The sequence below is a fragment of the Macaca thibetana genome, chromosome 17 (genome assembly GCF_024542745.1).
Source record: "Macaca thibetana thibetana isolate TM-01 chromosome 17, ASM2454274v1, whole genome shotgun sequence".
Lineage (NCBI taxonomy): Eukaryota > Metazoa > Chordata > Mammalia > Primates > Cercopithecidae > Macaca > Macaca thibetana.
The window spans coordinates 59,062,904-59,084,952 of record NC_065594.1 but is presented as its reverse complement, the minus strand read 5'-3'; the positions used below and the strand labels follow the sequence as shown (position 1 = coordinate 59,084,952).

At 36.2% G+C, this 22,049-nt stretch overlaps 1 pseudogene; it reads right to left on the bottom strand.

Moving 5' to 3' along the window:
* Positions 1-14,437: 14,437 nt before the first annotated feature.
* LOC126940270 (magnesium transporter NIPA2-like) lies at positions 14,438-16,455 on the bottom strand (annotated as a pseudogene).
* Positions 16,456-22,049: the final 5,594 nt, after the last annotated feature.

Here is a 22,049-nt window from a genome sequence, read left to right as displayed (position 1 = left end):
CGAGTCTGGTTTTGCAGGTGCTGGTGAGTTTCTGTGTTCTGTATATTTTTAAATTTTATCTTTCACTGAGCATCCGTGAAGAGAGTTCCATTGGTTTCACAGTGGGCGTGCTGCTTCTTGACTCCACAGAACTCTTGGCATGGAAATTAACCAAACTTCAGAAGTTCTTTGTGTTCTAAAAACAAACAAAACACACTCTGAGGGACTTATTTGCAACACTAAGACACATGCACATGCACACACATACTTACACATATTTCAAAATGTGATGACCTATCTTGAAAATTTTGTAACTACCCACCCCCTGCCAAAAGCAGCATGATCTCTCAAGCCAGTTCAACCCATACAAAGTAGAAAATACCTAAAATAAATACAATTAACTGGGCACCACAGTTGCACAAACACAAATCTTCAAAGAAGAAAAACTGGAGAGGAAATAAACTAGAGCAAGCCAGCAACTCTGGCAGGAGTGGGTAATGGAGAAACCCTTTACAGAGTGGCAGCTGTTAAAACACTCATCATACCAGACGGTCCAGTTGAGCAAGGCTTGGCCTCTGAAAATATTGCTGGGTTAGGTGGTATTTTTTTCTAAGGTGCCACATACATTTTTAGAACTGAAAGTGACCCAGGAGGACCTCATGACAGCAAAGTGACTGAGATCTGTTAAACAATGTGTTATCTGGTGCTTTCTTTGTAAATTTTCATTCTGGTTTTAGAGTCAGGGGAGGTTTAGTAAGTCTCGTTTATGGGCAGATACGGATGAGACCAGACATGGAAATTTTACTTGAGCGAATTTAATCAGTTTTGCTTTTAAACTTGCACATGGTTAAATAAAACATTTCAAATGTGGCAATCACTTTCTTTAGGCCTTGTGACAGTCAACCTTGCGAGGTTGGACCATGATCTTCTGATCAATCTGTCTGCCCCGTGTAAGTACCTACTGTTGTGCTTACACCCAGAGGGCAAGCAGCAAACAGGCATCATAATGCTTACCTGCGTCCTTGTCCTCTCTCCAGTCTGGTTTTTGGAATGCTAATTTTAAGACTGAAACTTAAAAAATGTAATATTTTTGTGCTGTTATATATTGGTGCTTACCCTAAACAGCTGTTTCCAAAACCTCTACGAAGTTTTAGGAAGGGCCTTGCAGGAGATGCCCCAGTGGAGTCCTTATTTCTGCTGATGACTCCTGAAACAAGTAACTATTTTTTTTTTCTTTCCCCTTTTTGGAATTGTCTTGAGCAATGCACTCGAAGTTGATAAATTACTTGTGAACTTGTTCTAGCTACTTCAGAAAAAATTCAGAGACATTAAAAAAATTTAGTACATTTTGCTTGAATTGTGAGGGTTAGGTCATGTATAGGAAAAGTGATTTGATGCTGTAGGAAACCTGCATAGCCTTTTCTTTCAAGAGCCATTCTTGAACCCCATGCTGAACTAAGTGTCCATCCTCTGTGGTCCCACAACACATAGGGCAAAGCTTTGCACTTCTCACACTTGATTCAATCCATACATTTTTAGGTGTATCTCTCTCAGTAGTCTAAAATCTCCTCGAAGACAGGCACTGTGTCTGATTCATCTGTGTGTTCCTATTACCTATTTTGGTGTTTACACATCTTAGCCCTTACGTATTTATTTAACAGAACTGAAATGGGGGCAGAGGATATAGGTAACTACATTTCCCTGTAAGAACCTCCATTCATTTAGAAGCATTCTTTATTTAAAAGCTGAGATAGATTTGGCTGCAAATACTTGATAAGTTTTTGCCAGACTTCTCCTATCTCTGGGCATTTGCTGTATCTATTGATTTTTTAAAAAAATTATCTGGTTGGACAATTTGTTGTACAATAATGATCCATCATGAAAATTAACTTCTAAATCCTGAAACATAAATTTATAAAGGATTCTTCCACTTAGAAGCACCTCTACTGTGTTCCCTAGGTGGTCTCTACCATCTGTTGAATCCAAGTATACTTACTTGTCATATTCACTTCTAAGTATTTTCCAATTTCTATTATTTTTGTAACCAGTAAATTATTTAGCATATTTTTCACTCTTCAAATGATTGTTTATTTAAGCAATATTTTACTATTGATATTGCTATTTATATTGTTGTTAGAGAATATCATCCAAGTGACATGGATTCCTTTTTTTAACAGACTTTTAAAATAATTTTTACTTTAAGCTCTGGGATACATGTGCAGAATGTGCAGGTTTGTTGCATAGGTATACATGTGCCATGGTGGTTGGCTGCACCTATCAATCCATCATCTAGGTTTTAAGTCCCACATGCATTGGGTATTTGTCTTAATGCTCTCCCTGCCCTTGACCACCACCCCGCCACAGGCCCCTGTGTGTGATGTTCCCCTCCCTGTGTCCATGCATTCTCATCATTCAACTTCCACTTGAGAGTGAGAACATGTGGTGTTTGATTTTCTATTCCGGTGTTAGTGTGCTGAGAATGATGGTTTCTAGCTTTATCCATGTCCTTGCAAAGGACATGAACTCATCCTTTTTTATGGATGCATAGTATTCCATGGTATATATGTGCCACATTTTCTTTATCTAGTCTATAAATGATGGGCATTTGGGTTGGTTACACATCTTTGCTATTGTAAATAGTGCTGCAGTAAACATATATGTGCATATGTCTTTATAGTAGAATGATATATAATCCTTTGGATAAATACCCAGTAATGGGATTGCTGGGTCAAATGATATTTCTGGCTGTAGATCCTTGAGGAATCGTCACACTGTCTTCCACAATGGTTGAACTAATGTACACCCCCACGAACAGTGTATAAGTGTTCCTATTTCTCCACAGCCTCTCCAGCCTCTGTTGTTTCCTGACTTTTTTAGTAATTGCCATTCTAACTGGTATAAGATGGTATCTCACTGTGGTTTCAATTTGCATTTCTCTAATGACCAGTGATGATGAGCTTTTTTTCATGTTTATTGGCTGCATAAATGTAGTAGACTATTATTTTTTAAACAATTTTAGGTTCACAGCAAAATGTAATGGAAAGTACAGAGATATCCCATATATCCCTGTCCCCCAACATGCATAGCCTCTCCCGTTATCAACAACCCTACTGGAGTGGTTCATTTGTTAAAATCGATGAACCACACTGACACATCATTATCATCCAAAGACCATAGTTTATGTTAAGTTTCACTCTAAATGTTGTGCATTCTGTGCATTTAGATAAATGTATAATAACATGTGTTCACCACTGTAGTATCATACAGAGCAGTTTCACTGCCCTAAAAATCCTCTGTGCTCTGCCTATCTATTCCCCCTTCCCCTCTAACCTCTGGAAACCATTAATCTTTATACTGACTCCACAGTTTTGCCTTTTCTAGAGTGCCATGGAGTTGGAATCATGTAGTAGATAGCCTTTTCAGACTGACTTCACTTAGCAATATGCACTTAAGTTTCCTTCATATATTTTTGTGACTTGATAGTTCATTTCTTTTTAGCACTAAATGAATTCCATTGTCTGGATGTGTCACAGTTTATCTATTTACTTACTGAAAGATAATTTAGTTGCTTCCAAGTTTTGGCAGTTATGAAGAAAGCTGCTATAAACATCTGTGTACAGATATTTGTGTGAATGTAACTTTCCAACTCCTGTTGGGAAATACCATAGAGTAAGATTGCTAGATTGTATGGTGTGAGTACACTTAACTTTGTATGAAACTACTAAACCAATTTCCAAAGTAGCTGTATCATTTTATGTTCTGCCCAGCAGTGAATGAGAATTCCTGTTGCTCCACATCCTCATCAGCATTTGGTGTTGCCAGTGTTCTGGGTATTGGCCATTTTAATATATGTGTAGCTTTATCTTATTGTTGCCTCAATGTGCATTTCCCTGATGACCTATTTCGCTGATTTTCAAGTTTATACGAAGGGGAAAAACTCCCAGAATAGCCAACACAAAATTGAAAGAGAAGAACAAAGTTGGAGGACTGACATTACCTGATTTCAAGACTTAACTATAAAGCAATAGCAGCCAAGACAGTGTAGTATTGAAGAAAGAATAGATGAATAGATAAATGGAACAGAATAAAAAGTCCAGAAATAGACTTACACAGATATAGTCAATTAATCTTTGACAAAAGACCAAAGGCAATACAGTGAAGCAAAGATACTCTTGACATCTACATACCAATATTAAGATGTACCTAGACACCGACCTCACCCTCTTCACGAAAATTAACTAAAACTGGATCACAGACCTAACTGTAAAACACAAAACTATAAAACTCCTAGAAAATAACATAGGAGAAAATCTCAATGGCCTTGGGTTTGCAAGGAGTTTTTAGATGCAACACTAAAGGCGTAATCCATGAGAGAAAAAGAGTCACTATAATGGAAAGTTTCTCTTCTACAAAAGACACTGCAAAGATAAGAAAAAGATAAGCCACAGACTAGAAGAAAATGTTTTCAAAAGACATATCTGATGAAGGACTGTTATATAAAATATCAAAATAACTCTTAAAATTCAACATAACAAACAATTGACTGAAAAAATGATGAGAGACCTTTACAGACTCCCCATCAAAGAAAAGGCATAGATGGTAAATAAGCATGTGAAAAGATGCTATACATCATATGTCATCAAGAAAATCGATTCTTTTTTATTTGCTGATACTTCATACAGGCTCCAGAACATAGCTGTCCACTGATTGTGAGATATGAGGTTCCATATACGTCTAGTGTTGTTCAAATCTTTTCCACCTTTGTTGTTAAAGTATCTTTATTTTTGTTCCTTTAAAAATTATAGCTTTGCTGGCTATAGACTTTTAATTTGACAGTTATTTTTACCAACTATTTGAAGTTATTATTTCAATGTCTTTTGGCTTCTATCAGTATAATTTCTTTTCTGGCCTTTTTAATGGGTAATTTCCTCCTCCCTCTTTCCAGCTTGCAAGATTTTCTTCTAGAAATTCTACTTCATTAGTCGTATTTCATCATGGTTTCTCTTTGTTACATGCTTATTATATTAAGCATATTTTAAATTTTTTTCTTCAAATTATTTTTTTATAGTGCCATTTCTCATTTGTTCTATCTGCTGACCCTCCCTGTTTCCTTGTGTTTTATTGTGTTTGGCAGATAATTTTTTCTCTTTGTTTTCTTGGAAAGTTTCATGTGCCTTGGGTTGAATATATTTTCCTATGTTGCAACCGCACAATTTTTGCCAAGATATTAGAGATTTTAATTTCTCAGTTTGGGATTCCAACACCACAGGGATAGCATTTAGCCTTCCATAACCGTGCAAAGTGTAAGGTTGGAATTTTCATTTTTATGCATATTTTTTTCTCAATCTGCAATGATGTCAACACTGAGACTGAACTATTCTTTAAAAGAGAAAAGAAAGTTTGTGCATAATATTTTATTCAACTATATTAAGAAAAAATATCTGATCATTTGCTTCTGATTCCTTTTTTTCTTGTTCTTTACCCTTTTATTAATGTAAGCTATAAGAACAAACTGTAGTAGCATAATGAAACTTATTTATTGGTTTAGGATAATGGCATTGCACAGTTATGCACAATACATTCTCATTCCAGACCTGGTGAAAAATGAATGATAAGTATCAATATAAATTATGTCCTATGGTTAGCAGAAATTAGGTGAGAGGGTTATAAGACAAACACACACATATGCAATTTGTCTTCAAATACAGTTTACTGTTTTTGTTTTTCTTATCATAACTTCATTGGTAATTAAACTAAAGAACTTCTGCACAGAAAAAGAAACTATCAACAGAGTAAACAGACAACCTAAAGAATGAGAGAAAATTTTTGCGAATTATGTATCCGACAAAGGTCTAATATTCAGCATCTATAAAGACATTAAAATGACAAGAAAAAAACCAAACAACTGCACAAAACAAATGGGCTAAGACATGAACAGACACTTTTCAAAAAAGGCATACATGAGAAAATAAAAACTCAACATAAATGATCATTAGAGAAATGCAAATCAAAACCATAGTGAGATACCATCTAACACCAGTCAGAATGGCTATTATTAGAAAGTCAAAAAATAACAGATGCTGGTGAGGTTGTGGAGAAAAAGATTTTTTTTTTTTTTTTTTTTTTTTTTTTTTGAGACAAAGTCTCACTCTGTCACCAGACTGGAGTGCAGTAGCACAATCTCAGCTCACTGCAACCTCTGCCTCCCAGGTTCAAGTGATTCTCCTGCCTCAGCCTCCTCAGTGGCTGGGACTACAGGCACCTTCCACCACATCCAGGTAATTTTTTGTATTTTTAGTAGAGACAGGGTTTCACCATGTTGGCCAGGATGGTCTCGATCTATTGACCTCATGATCCACCCAACTTGGTCTCCCAAAGTCCTGATCACAGGCACGAGCCACTGTGCCTGGCCCCCTTAAAAAAAAAAAAATTCAAGAATTCACCAGAAACAGGGACGTATAGCAGTCTTAACTACATCTACAAGCCAATAGTTAGAATTTTAAAAAATTTCTTTTCAGTGACTAGGTGAGCTTTTAAGGATATTGGCTTTATTAAATGATCTTCATCCCACTTCTTCTCCCACGATAACATTTCTTGTCTTTGCATTGTCATTAAAACTGCAATCCTACAATTCTTATGATCATACCTGGCTTTAAAATGCATCCAGCATTTTGGATGAAACCGCTACCCTGGCTTTAAGTTCCCTCTTCACTCCTGCTTCTAGAGGTCTTACCTTCCTTTTCACCTTGGCTACATATTTAAACATAATTTTTAATATCATTAATCTAGTGTCTGGAATTTTATCGCATCTATAAGTTGTAACTGGAGGGTGTGCCTACTAACCCAATCTGATGTAAGGTTAGCATTGAGGCTAAACTATTATTTAAAGGAAAAAAGTTTATGGAAAATATTAAAATATTATATATATGTAATAAGCTTATTAAACATATTAAGAATATACAAGAATAAGTTATTAAACATATTCATAAAAAAGTCTAGTTCTGATTCCATTAAAGAAATCAATTCACCTTGCTTTGAATATTTGCTAAAGTTGTTTGCTTTTCTTCACTGAGAACAACTATCCTCCTCAAGTTCACTTGAGAGGCAAAAAATATTTACCGTTTTCGAGGGGTACAAACGAACTAATTGGGAGAAATTTGCTGTTATGTTACATTCTACGCAAGAAGGAAGAAATAAATACGTTATAATTTTATATTTGTTTTCTCATTTTAAAATTGCTATCTGAAATCCTCAGTAGTATTTGCCGACAGGAACCATTGGAAGAATCTGTTTTCCAGCTGAAGCCAGTGATGCTAAATACATGCCTAGACTCAGGTTGTGCCCATTTGTTTACCACTCTAATTGCATAGGTGGTACAGTTCTAGCACATGGTAACTTCGAGAAATCTGTCTTAAATAAATACCATTGCATGAATGGATGAATATACCCACAGCAATTCTCCAAGTACAATAGCAAAAATGTGGTACATACGCGAGTTATTGCCAGAGAATTGCTGCTTAAGAAACTGTCCCCACAACTCAGTAGTATAAAGTGATATTTATTTTTATATTAGTGTGATTTTCCTAATCTAGACTATGTTCAGCTGGGCACACTTGTGTATCTGTGTGTTGAGGATTAAAAAAAATCTTGGCTGGGCTCACTGAAGGCAGCTTGTATGAACATTAAGTGTCTTTCTTGGAGCTTCAGTGACGAATTGGCTAGTCCATACATTTCTTTTAAGGTCAATGGCAGAGGCTAGGAGAGCAAGCTAATTGCTGGACTGTTAAGAGACTCTGTTTGCCTCATGTTTGCCGACATCCCATTGGCTGAAACAAGTCACATGGTCAGGTCCAATGCCAATGAAATGGGAAATATGACCCTCCTCTGAAAGTAAGGTGGAGGAAGAGAAAATTTCTGAATGATAATCCAGTCTACCTCATGTGGGAAGAGTTGAAAACATACTGAAGTCTGTTTCACCCAAAGTGCATTTTCTGTTTAAGAGGTCCCTGCTCTTACAGACATCTGTTTGCAATTGCAGGAAGTTGTGAAACTCTCCTTTTACAAATTTGCACTATCTTCTCTTATTATGATGAATGGCTACTCTTTTCTGAGTGCCTACCATGTGCCAAGTGATTTATATATACTTTCAAATTAAATTCTTTAACATTCCAACAAATTAACTATTTTATTCATTGCCATTTTTCATGTTTTTTATTTTTTTTAAAGTGGCTCAGAATACTTAGTAACTGGTATTAACAAGTAAATGGTAGAATAGGCATTCAAATTCAATTCTCTTTGAAATCAAAATCCATAATTTTAATCCATGCCATAGCTTAACTTTTATAATCCTAAAACTGCCTCAGAGGAATGAGTTTTGAGCTCTGAGTGATAATGATTAAAAAAAAAAAAAAAACTAACATAAAGACGAGATTTGTTTTTTTAGAGGGCTCTGTTTTCTTAGCTCCCAAAGTAAGAATTTTAAAAGTGAAATATCTCTGACATATTATTGGTTAGAATAGAATCAATTACTGGCCTTTTCTATGGCTTGTTCAAAGTAATATCAATTTGTTGTTTTAGTTCCTTTTAGCAATACTGTCATCTTATTGAGTATTTCTACTTGATTACTTTTTTTTTCCTGGAATCTTGACTTGCACTTTTAAATACAAATCTATTTTGGTTCAGGATGTCCTGGAAACTCAGGCCTTCATATGTTTTCAGATGTCAAAAATACAGCTATAATTTTTAAAAGTAATTTTCTGACCATTAAAACATAACATTATAAGTTTTTAATATTTTTCTTGTTGAAAATGTCTGCAGTAAACAAATGTTGCCTGACAGTTTACAACTCCAGGAAAAAATGAATGTAGAATTACCAGTGGGGAGATATCTGTTTTTGTCTATCTATCTATCTATCTATCTATCTATCTATCTATCTATCTATCTATCTATCATCTATCCATCATATATCCATCTATCTATCTATCTGGATATTTACCAGTTTTTAAACGGTGAAAATATTAACATTTAATTGTTAATGTTTGAATTGATGATGGAGTGTGAGTAGAGATGTGTGAACTGATGATTGAACAGAGAGGTGAGTATAGAGCAGTAATTCTAGCTATTTTGGTTCTGCTACCAGTTTTGCTTCCAACTAACTCTACAATCTTAGAAAAGCAATGTCATTCCTTCAGTGAACTATCAGTTTACAGCCTCCCCTGTGATCAAGCCATCCTGTCATTTATTTTGAACTTGCTACTAGTTCCTTGCATTACTATTTTTGATGTGGAAAAACTTTACATGGAAAGTTTATCTTTTCTTTAGGCAGAAGGAGATAGAAAGGTCTAAATCAACAACTTAATCTCACATGTAGAGGAACTAGAAAAATAAGAACAAACTAAAGCCAAAGCTAGCATAAGAAAATAAATAACTAAAATCAGAGCAGAACTAAATGAAACTGAGACCTCAAAAAAAAAAATACAAAAAATAAATGAAATGAAAAGTTTGTTATTTTAAAGGATAAACAAGATAGATAAACCGCTATCTAGATTAACGAAGAAAAAGAGAGAAGATCCAAATAAGCACAATCAGAAATAACAATGGTGACATCACAGTGAACCCCATGGAAATACAAATGATTCTCGGAGACTACTATGAACATCTCTATGCACACAAGCTAGAAAATCTAAAGGAAAGAGATAAATTCCTGGAAATACACAGAAGGAACTAGGTTGATGGATGGGAAAATTCTATTGAGGTTTTTCAAAGAGCCACGTGGGTTAAAGGGTTGTAGTGTCAGACATGAGGAATTTATTGATTTCAAATGTATGTTTGTGAGAACACTTAGAGTGCAGAGTATCCTTAGCCCCTGTGAGTCCTACTTTATAAGAGCCATTCCCTCTTCTTTCTTGCTAACAGAATTCCAATTTTGTTTGTGTAGCAATATAATAATTCCAGGCTTTTGTCCCGCTCAGATCACTGCTCTCTGAGTGTGAGATTCTTGGAGGTGAAGCCGCTCTCCTTTTCCTGCAAGTGCAAGCCCCATAGCATGGATGCGGGCCCAGCTTCCTGACTTCATTGAGCTCTTGAGCCAGTTCTGGAACCACTCACCTCCAGACTTCTTGTTATGTGAGGTAATCAAATGCTTTCCTTTATTTTAGCTTCTATCAGTTGGGCTTTCTGATATTTGCAGCTAAGTGCATCCTAAAACAAACTGTATGTGGGAAATCTTAATTTCATTGCTGAAGAAGTTTATGTGCGCTCTGTCTGGCCTTTTGAATGCATCATGATTCTTTCCATTTAAGTTCACCTTCTTACTTGTTTGTGAATTGGTGTAGGCAGTGGAAAACATTTGATGAGCAGTTTTGACTCCCCTATTCACCTGGCACTGGGTAGAGTGAAAGATGCTATCATCTTATCATAGTCTTTTTATCAAATACCATAATCATATCAAGAACTTCCAGAATGCATTGAGGACCTGGAATGAAATAATTTGGATAAGAATAAACTAAATTTTTATTTTCTATTTATTTTTTATCTTTTTTATTATTTATTTATTGAGATGGAGTTTGGCTCTTGTTGCTCAGGCTGGAGTGCAGTGGTGCGATCTTGGCTCCCTGCAACCTCTGCCTCCTGGGTTCAAGCGATTCTCCTGCCTCAATCTCCTGAGTAGCTGGGATTACAGGCGCCCACCATTACACCCAGCTGATTTTTTGTATTTTTAGGAAAGATGGGGTTTCACCATGTTGGCCAGGCTAGTCTCGAACTCCTGACCTCAGGTGATCCACCCTCCTCGGCCTCCCAAAGTGCTAGGATTACAGGTGTGAGCCATCACGCCTGGCTAAATTTTGGTTTTTAAAATCTCAGTTGAAGGTGAATTTATTCTGGATATCCTCTACTATTTATTTATCTATTTTTTACTTTAGAGGATGTGTGATTCTTTTTTCCCCTACTATTTTTAAATATTTTAAGTAAAACTAATTGTTAAAATACACCCTACTCCAGAGACACAATTTCCAATCAATTGGAAATTGAGGTGTAGGGAGAATGCAGTCAATACCAGTTTGCCTTTGAGGCAGTAAGCCTGTTCTTTTAAATCTATGTGGACCAAATCCCTCTCTTGAAGAAACCTGATTAGATAGATGAGCAACTGTGTTTGTCTGACAGCCATCTTTTGCAGTTGACTTAATGTGCCACCCAGCAGGTGAGGTTTGTGGAAGAAGACTAGATCTGAAAACAGTGGGAACTGGAATGATCTTTGTATAATGACACTGTACTTATTGCTAGTGTGTTCTCTATGCCTATATAAATGGTAATATTTTTAAAAATCCATGGCTTGAATGACACTCAGCATTATGTCTTGGCTTAGTTGTGTCATTATGTCTTGGCTTAACCATGCCACACGTTCGGTGAAAATCCCCTGTAGGTTATATATGACAGTTATCAAGTAGTGACTTGGTCTTCCCCTCTCCCGGCAAGTTACCATAATTACATTCACCTTAACGAAAACTGTTTCTCCATCAATCCAAAAGTATTCCTTAAGCCACAGGTTACAACATCATCCTTGAAAAATGTAGTCACATTTTCTGCGTCTTGCATATTAAAAGAAGCCTGAAATTTGAAGGCAGTGTTTACCTCAAAGTTGTTCCACCCTGTACCATTCAACAATCAGGTATGAAAAGAGTACAGTTTTGCAGGTGTGCTTATATTTGATGGTTCGTAAAGTTGATCATTAGATCTTTCTTTTTAAGTTGTGATTGGATCACCTACCAATATTAGGCATGAAATGGCTTCATGATAAAAGCTATCTGGCTGGGCACAGTGGCTCACCTCTGTAACATCAGCACTTTGGGAGGCTGAGGTGGGCAGATCATGTGAGGTCAGGAGTTGAAGACCAGCCTGACCAACATGGCAAAACCCCGTCTCTACTAAAAATACAAAAATTAACAGGGCATGGTGGTAGGTGCCTGTAATCCCAACTATCCGGGAGGCTGAGTCAGGAGGCAGGAGAATCACCTGAACCCAGGAGGTGAGATTGCAGTGAGCCGAGATCATGCCATTGCACTCCAGCCTGGGTGACAGATCGAGACTTCGTTTCAAAAAAAAAAAAAAAAAAAAAAAAAAAGCTATCTACCAGCTACTGCTTTTACCAAGGACCCCTCATCAGAGGTCCAATGCCAAGGATTTCAGCTCAGATCGTAAGCAGGAAATTACTCTTTCCATCAAAAAAGGTGTTAAAATTTTTCCTGTTCTGTAAGAAAGAATGCTGCTGGTAACTAGGAGGATGCAGGCTGCGCTGCACGCTCAGTCAATGAACGTGGGTTTAGACAGATGACCAGATAGCTCTGGCACCGTAGGGCTGTTCTTTAGACCTAGTAAGGCAGGTGCCAGCATTTTGCAAAGCACATGGGAGAAAATCAAAACTTATTGAAGAGAAGAAATCCTTTCTTGGTATCTGATTGATATAGGCTAAGTACTTAATGACATTGATTTGAACAAATGCATTAGCAAAGACTAGGGAATTTCTATAGTTAGAAATGAAGAGGCCAAAAGTAGATATCCCAGTGTAAGTCAGTGTGAAGTGCAAGAAGCAGTTTAGTACCCACAGAAGAGCATCTATACAGAACTAACACTAAGGGTCATCAACTATTCCTTGTGAGAATGAATAGGAAACTGTCATCAGAGCCCACCATATGTGCTTCATGTTCCGTGTATATACATTGTAGGTGAATTGTAATTATCATTAAAGGATGTGGTTTTACTTTGTAGTAAGATGAATGGAATCGTGACTATGTAGTGTATGTTCCATCATCTTATCATTCTCACATAGTACTAAGTGAAAAGGCTATAGTTTAGAGAATTATCTGTATTGCAGGTGATTTACTGGGGAATGACATATTAAATTTTAACAGAAGTCTTAAGACTTATTTTAAGTCCTATTGTATTTGCCTATGCTACATTTCTAGTTGCCTGCTACTATGCAATGGCATATAACAGCTGAGGGAAGTCCATTCAGCTGGCCTTGAGAAATGGGTAAGATTTGGATGGGCAGTGATGGAGAATGGGCAATTCAGCACTTGTGGGGGTGCACAGTGCAGGAGTCTCCATTATTCAGGGCAAAGCACTGAGCAAGGACATGGTAAGGGAAAAGGTGTATGGAGATGTATGTTGTATGTTACACATATAACAGTAGCATTCCCTGCTGCTACGCAATGGCATATAACAGCACTATTTTATTTATGCAATTAAACTTCTCCCTACTCAGTGTTACTATCCATTGATTAATGTAGCATTTATTTTTACTGCTAATTCATTTAACAAACATTTTTTGAGGTCCAATTATGAGTCTGAAATTTGGTTGTGGCTGTACATCCAAAGGATTCTATGGTCCAGTGTGGAGATAAAAATTCACAAATAATTATGCTTCAGAGTCATATATGCTGATTAACATATGAGCAGGGGCAGAGACACTTCTAAGAGGAAATGATAGTTAAACTTTACTGTGAGTGATGATGAGTTTTAAGGGGGACAAGACAGAGAAGGGGCATAAAGGAAGATGGAACAATAGTGGAGACACAAAAGGGGAGTTAGAAGTTGCTTATTCTGGCTGAGATGTTGGTTGCCTGTGGAGGAGGTGACACTGGAAAAAGGAAGCTTACCCCAGGCTCCTAAAATGTCAATCAACTTGTAGATGAGGCTGTGAGATTTGGGCTTTCTGTTGCAGGTGGAGAGTCCCTGAAGGCATTTGTACAGGGAAGAGATATATTTTGATTTGTGTTTTAGAAAGCTGTCTCTGAGGGTAGGATGAAGAATCAGACTTCTAGCAAGCAGATAGGATGAGAACTTAAATTAAGATGATGGAAATAAGGCTGTCCTAGTTGCATTGTTAGAATATTAGGCTGCAAATAATAAGTACTAAGCATTGGTCCTCCACTGGAACAAAGACTTTTTTAAATATGAGGACTGTATTTTATTCATCTTTGTGTGACCAATAATGGGCGATCCATGGCATGATGAAAAGAGTACAGCAGTTTTGAATCAGACAGGCTCAGGTTCAAATGCCACCTCTACAACTTAGTAGAGTATATTGTCTTAGCTAAGTCATTTTGCCTTCTCATCTATAAAGTGAGGATAATAATACTTTTGCAGAGTAAGGACATTATGTAAAATATAATATGCCCATATGTCATTCTTATTATGGCCATAACTATGGTACACTCCACAAGTAAAGGAAAATATCAGGTTGGTACAAAATTAATTACTGTTTTTGCCATTAAAACTAATATTAGAGAATTTATAGGAAAGCCATTTCCCTTTGATATACTTTGCTATTCACTAGAGCGCTCTTGTGTCCAATTTTCTATACAGAAAATGCCTTTTCTCTCCATCTCCACCTGTCCAAAACCTTCCTATCCCTCGTGTTCTTTTTTCCCCACAGATTCATCTTTTAATTACCTATTTCTTAAAAAGCTGTCAGATTTCCATTTCCTTGGGAGATATTTTCACCGGTTTGTTTTTTGATTCCACAGGTTAAGCTTCTTAAGAATTTCATACATATTAGAGAGATTGCCTTCATTGCTTTCTTGTCTTTTCAAAAGGACACAGGCAGACTTACTAGACTAAAGCCAATGTCTTTAAAGGCATGCAACAAGAATATCCCCACAATGATTGTGAAGAAGCCACTCAAAGTACCAATAGCATCATCAACAGGCATAACTTGCCACTCCTTAGAAAGGATAGCTGAACAAGTTCAAACCGATGTTGTAAAGATTGCATAATACATTGGAGTCACAATGGAAGTGTTGAATACATCCAGGGCCCTATTTAGGTGATTAAGCTGTGTGCTCACACAGACGATGATGCTCAGCAGCAGAACCCAGGCCAGGGGATGCCGCAGCACAGGCTTTCCAGCAAAAAGCTCCTTGCCTATCCCTCATTTTCAAATGCAAATGTCGCCTCCACCTTAGTGGCTTTAGAGCTTTCTTTTTTTTTTTTTATTATTATACTTTAAGTTCTAGGGTACATGTGCATAACGTGCAGGTTTGTTACATATGTATACTTGTGCCATGTTGCTGTGCTGCACCCATCAACTCGTCAGCACCCAACTACCCTTAAGCCTCCGTGACTCTCAGAGCTCTTATGGTGCTTCTCACTTCCTACCTAATACCAGAAAGATATTTAAGAACCTAACTTGTATACCTCTGTAACTTTAAGAGGCTTTTCCAACTCTTTCCTTTTCATCTTCACTTGGCACCAAAAGTGGTATCATTCACATGGTAGACATTATGTCAATGTTACATGAATGCAAAGATAATCATTTCTGGGAAGAGAGAGGAAAAAGCTGCAGGAGGGGAGTCCATTCAGCTGGACTTGAGAAATGGGTAAGATTTGGATGGGCAGTGATGGAGAGGGGGCAGTTCTGCACTTGTGGGGGTGCACAGTGCAGGAGTCTCCATTATTCAGGGCAAAGCACTAAGCAAGGATATGGTGAGGGAAAAGGTGTATGATGAGGGAAAAGGGGTCCTGTGGAGAAAACTGGGAGGAAAACACTTTTGGTCAGTTGGGAAAAATGAGAGTCAAACATGAGGGTCTGGTATAAAGTTTGTAATCTATAGTCAAGTTCAAATCTTGGAGGCATGTGCAGGATAGACTGTGTGGAAGGAGAAAAGATTGGAGGCCTATCTTGGTATATTATGTTTTTACGAAGTAACGTGGGCTGAACCACATTGGTGTGATAAAAATTAAAATGATAGGAAATGGGCTAGTGCTCGTGTGACATTTAATAGGAGTTGGTAGGTGATTGCTTGGGGGAAGAGAAAAGGCTGGAGAAGTTGAAGTGAGGATGATCGTGCCATTAGGAGAAATAGGAAATTTTCTGGAAGACATTTGTTCTGTGGAAGGTGATTTCTGTCTCCAATAGGTTGATTGTGAAGTCATCGTGGTAGAAATCAAAAAGGTAATGGGATATTGGGAGAGAAATCAGTGCTCAGGTGAAAGTTTTGAAAATCTTTTGTATTGACCTTATGGTTGAATGGCAGATAGTCTCAATTCAGACACCTGACTCTCATGGTGGGTGTGCCTGCGAGTGGATTGCCAGTCGGTGGAATAAAGTGGGAGAAACTTAAACCATTTGTGATTATTCTTGGATCTTGTTCAAGCCTTTCTGTATTTCTTTAGCACCTATATGCTGAGGGTGCTAAACCTGGACTTACACATCTTTATAAAGTCCACATGAAAAAAAAAAATCAGGAAAAAAGTTTCTTTCAACTTGGATGGAACTAACAGGGCTACCGAGAGTCAGAAATTATCCTCAATTCCCTTAAGCCTTAGCTTCCAGAACTTACGTCTTCCACATTTGAGGAAGACGTATTACTTTTGGGGTATTAGTATTAAACATTTATAATATAACTCTCAATTTAAAAACAAATTCCCTTTCTCACTTTGGTTTTCTCCAGGAAAACACTCCTTAGGCATATTCATGGGTGAAGTTCTCTTGATAAGCTGTTAGCTTAACCAGAAATTTGCCTGAGCAGTCCCCAACTCTAATATTGAATAGTTAGTCCCCGCTGACTCTTATCAATTATGCCTTTAATGCATAAAACTGTTTTTGGTGGTTTTGTTTTAACTTTGTATTCATAGATGAAATAGTACTCAAAATAAAGTCTAATAATAAAGAATGTGAATTGGGAACTAATGCTTGACTTTTGAGCAAGTATTCTTTTTATTAACGATTGAGAGAATGCTTAGTGATTTTAGTTTACCAACATTGAGGACAGTCATTAAAAGAAAAAAATGAAATACTGAGTTCATATTGTCCCAATTATGTTACTATGTCATTTTTTTCTGTTTTTTTTTTTGATGCATTCAAAAATTTTATTTTTCTCTAAGAAATGCCCTAATCAAATCTTTTTCTAGGACAAAAATAATTTTTAGATACTACCAAACACAAGTAGAATTTACATTTATTTTATTTTGTTGTAGAAAGGTTTTTATTTGCTTATTTATTTTCTTCAAAGAATTTTAGGCTACTAGGTCAAATTTAAAGACTTCTTTTCTTTTCTCTCTTCTCTCTCTCTCCCTCCTTTCTTTTTCTTTATTTTTTCTGAAGACTTGGGAGTGTCTGGACTATCTATGTGAGAAGTAGGACCAGATGCTTTTGGAGTTGCTCATATGCTCTGAGGGGAAGAGGGAAAGTTCTTCATTTGAATAATTTGGTCCTTGCTCCTTTAATCAATTCAACGTGTAATTGTAGGCTCACTTGAGAACAGTAGATTATTTATTTTGACAAAACAGTGGTCTGTAGGAAGCATACAGTACTTCCTCTGCCTTTTTAACACTTTAGGTCAAGAGATCTACAGTTTGGTAAGGTCCTTGACCTGGGAGTTAGTGACCTGGGGTCAGTTCTGACCTAGACACATCTGAAGACCCCAAGGAGAAGATTCTCTTTCTCTGCTTCTGTTCCCCCTTCTGTAAGTTGAAGTGGTGGGATTCAATGATCTATGATCCTTTTTGTTTTTACTTTTAAAGATTCTTTGAAGGTATGGTTTCCAGGATAGCTGGAACTTTTCAAGATGATCCTCTTCCTTCCTCAATCCCTCTTTCCCTCCCTTCCTTCCTTCCCCTTCCTTCTTTCTTTTCTTTTCTCTTTTCTTTTCCTTTCCTTTTCTATTCTTTTCTTTTTGATTAAAGCAACAGCTCAGAGCTCATTCTGAGGAAAGAGGAAAGACCCTGGCTAGATATTCCCAGGGAAAGCAAGTTTCAAAGTGTACTCAGAAATCTGTATAGACAAAGCAGCTTGACCCATGTCATTGTAAACCTTGCTAAAATGTATTACGAGAGGAAAATGATCAGCCAGGAAGATCCTTCTAGATTTACTTCTTAGTGCTTACATTAAAATGTGCATTTTAAACTTGATATTAACATTTAGAATCTAGATTCGTACCTGATAGAATATTGCCACAATTAGCTAGTTATTTCCATATTAGAGAGATGGAAAATTTCTTCTCTTAGGGTTTGCTGTTTTTACAGATGCAGCTACTGGAAATTTGAAATGGGTCAAACTGCTTTTAACCTGGCTACCATTGCTCAATTTTATCAATTCTTCATTTTGTATTAGCAGAAAATCTGTTTCATGACTTCAATATATAAAAGAACACAAAGCAGCCTGAAGCAGATAAATATTGAACTAGTCAAACACACATGCTGCTGAGAATTAGAATAACTTGTATTTTTGCTCTGGGACTAGGCCGGGAGAATATTGAGGCTATTCATACCTAACTCACCTTTCTCGATCTATTTCACCTGCTTCCATTTTTTTTTTTTTTTTGTTTAGTAAACATCTGCTTTCTATTAGATTGTTTTATCCCCTTAACCTTCATAAATGACAATTAAGTCCATCTAGTCTGTCAATAGCATGTCATTTATTTGTTGCTACAGCTGAGCCTGACCTTCATTGATTTTATTGGAGTAATTTGCTGGAAATGATTTTTTAATGTTAGATTTATTGCCCAGGCACTTCATTGTCAGATAATTGAAGTAAATTGTATTTTTTTCAAACCAAATGCAAGAAGTGCAGGAAAGAAATATACGTTATTTTGAATAATTGTTTCCTATTGGGAAATATTATTATTGGGGTAGAGAGACATTAAATGTGATGTCATACACTTTTCAAGTTTGCAAACATAGATTGTTTTTGAGTCATGTACATTTCTCTCCCTTTTTGGCTTTTCCTTAAGGATAGCTGAGGTAGAAATAGGAGTTGGTAATGAATTACAATCAAAAATGATGTTGCAAATTAGATTTGATATATACATAAATCTATCAAGTAGCTACACCACCACCTCTTACATAAAGTGCCTTGCTATTTTGATTTAACTGCAGGTTAAATTATAAATATGCTGATGTTGCATAGTTAATCTTAGCTTTTACAAGGTATCATCTTATTCCCTCAGTATCAGTGTTAACAAGGCTTTATGTTGTGCGTTTGGTTCTCCAAAAATTTTGATTGTCTGCCCAGATGATAATTGTATTTCAGTCCCTAAATGAGACTGTATTGGTATTTGTTTATTCTAGTGGTGTTGTACTATGTTTATACAGTAAAGGAGATACTGAGCGATGTATTTTACATTTGGAAAAGTGTTGTGAATATATGACTTTTTCCTTGCTGTGCTGTTGTGTCCCGGTGTTAGTAGGGACATGTCAGGAAAGGTTTGACAGCAAAGCTGCTGCTCTTGTTATTCAGAAAATGGACTTGGTTTGACATAAAGGAGATCAACCTTTGAACTCCACTTTAGATACTAGCAAATGAAACATGCTACTATTCACACTCTAAATGATGATGCATTTTTGAGTAGGAAGTTTTCCAACATATTGAAACTAGTTAAGGAAAAGTGGATAGAACTTGAGTCATATTGTTTAAATGAACTTGTTGGTTTTTCTTTTTTTCTCCCGTGTGAGCAGAATCAAAGAAAGTCATCGTGTAATCAAAAGCAGAAAGAACACTGGATCAAAATTCTCTAGAAATCTGTTCTAATGGCTGCAATTTCTCCATGTATTGATAATTGTTTTGAAGCCCCAAAAAAGTAAAAACTATAATTTTTAAGGGTTTAAAAAAACATTTTATATAGTTAAAAGATTTTTGGAAATAATAGCCCTGTTGTCAGTTTATAAGCTAAACTATAACAATATGAATGGACATTGGTGATGCAGTGGTTCTCACTCATGTTGCCAATAACTTCCTCTCCCGCTGTATTCTTTAACGTGAACTTCATATCAGTTTTAATGAAGAACAGATAGATTATCACATTCCCAGGTTTTTAAAAATTCAAACTTGCTGCATCTGGAAAGGCAGTTATACATAGGCTTAGGAATGATTGTTCCAAATAATATTCCTGGAATAAAGTTCAGTAAAAGTAGAATCTGCTTACAAATTAGGAGTCTGATGTAGTAATTTCAGAGTAAAGACAGTAAGCAGCCAACAGTGGTCTCCTTCTCAATAGAGTGGACCCTGAGATTCAATTTGAACAGAAATTGTGGGGAGAAAGGGCTGCAAAGACTTGAGGGAAAAACTTCTTGCTTTTAAATTGTCACGTCTCTTTTCTGTCTCTGTTCCTGTCACTATTATTGATATAAAGAAACCATCAACACATTTTTATGGGGTGATTAAGAAAGGCTGACCTTTCTTTTGCAGGTACAAATAGGTAGTTCTTCAGAGGCTGTTACTGAGTGACAAGATAATTCTATCCATTTAATATTGAAGTGATGTTGATAGTATCATTCTTCTGGAGTTGGAAACAGGACAGTGTAAAGGTCTTTTCTGCTCCAGCCTGTTCTGCCCTGGGTGATGGATTTTTCCTCTGACTAATCGCTGTCACATTAACCCGCACTATTTCATCCTTCAGAGCTGTCAAGATAATGACGATAATCCAAGTGGCTCATTGTAGGTAAAGGAAATTATATGAGCAAAGTAATATCATAAAACAGTGTTTAAATATTTTAATTTCATTTGTCAGGGCTGCCCCAACACTTCATTACACATATAACCATCTCTCATCAGTGGAATTAGTGCATTATTCATTACTGTTAATTATTTTCACATAATGGCTGCCCTGATATATTTAACCTCCACATTATATCTCAGATAATGGGTCTGTAAAATTGAATTGTGTGAAGAGTGGAGTTCTAAAGCTCATTTGCAGAACATCAAAGAACAAAGAAGAGGAAAAGAATTTTAAATGGGACGTTTTGCCCAGCTGGGGCCAAACATTTGTTTCTGTCTGATTTGCATACAGAAAATAGGTGGTGTAGAAGTAGCTTAACACTATATAGGCTGTCTGCTCCTATTATGCAACCAATTAGGATTTGTTAATATCACACATGTCAGAAGCAACTCGAGAATTATAATATGGAAAATGAAATAGTTCAGAGGATACATAATATATACAAAATGTAATTTCCTTTTTGAGACAATTGTAATGGGCAAAAAAGAAGAGAGAAAGAGAGAGAAGGAAAGGATACTATCAAATTTTAGATTAATTATTTATTTTTATGAATGACTTTAATAATAGACACTAAGTTTTGAAAAGTAGTAAAACCTAAGAATAACCGTAAAAGTCCATTTAGCTTTTAGTCACTCATTCTTATCATGGCTAGTACAAAATTTGCTGCTCATATTTATGATGATACTTTCTCAGTAACTTAAAGCCTTTCAACATTCATGCAAACAAAGCATCACTTAAGAATTACCAGCATCCTGTGCATACAGGCCAGGTTTTTGCAATTTAATTCTTCATGATTTTGGATTGCTATTCTTTTATAGAGCATTTGACAAGCTTAATGATCCGGTTAGCAATGTCTAAATATATCTGTATCCAGGTGTATTTTCCTTACAGTTTTAAGTGTAATTAAGTGAACCCAAACCAACTGAAATTGGTAGAATCTGAGTCAGAATCTCCTGAGGGTGAGACTTAGACATGCATATATTTTGAAAGCGCTGCAAGAAATTCTGAGGGACTTCCTACGTGCAGACTCTTGGTTTTAGAGGTTAGGGGAGTGTGAAGCTCATCGCAGGCTCGGAGCCTCCCTTTATTGTTTTTGAATGACTCCCTAATTTTTGTATTTTTAATAATCTTTTCCTTTAAATTTTTTTAAAAAATTATTTAATGTTTGTGGGTACATAGTACATGTATATATTTATGAGGTACATGAGATATTTTGATACAGGCATGCAATGTATAATAATCACATCAGGGAGAATGGGATATCCATTCCCTCAAGCATGTACCCTCTGGGTTACAAACAACTTTTGTGTTTTTAAAACATGCTTTAAAATTAGTTTTTAAAATAATAAATTTTATTATGCATATTTGAGGTTTATAACACGATACTATTGGATACATATAGGTAGTAAAATGTTCACTATAATGAAACAAAATAACATACTTCTCATCTCATACAGTTTTTTTGACAAGAGCAGCTAAAATCTATTTATTTAACAAAAATTATTAATCCAATACAATTTTATTTGATTATTCATAACTATAGTCTTCATGTTGTGTGTTAGATGGTTAGACTTG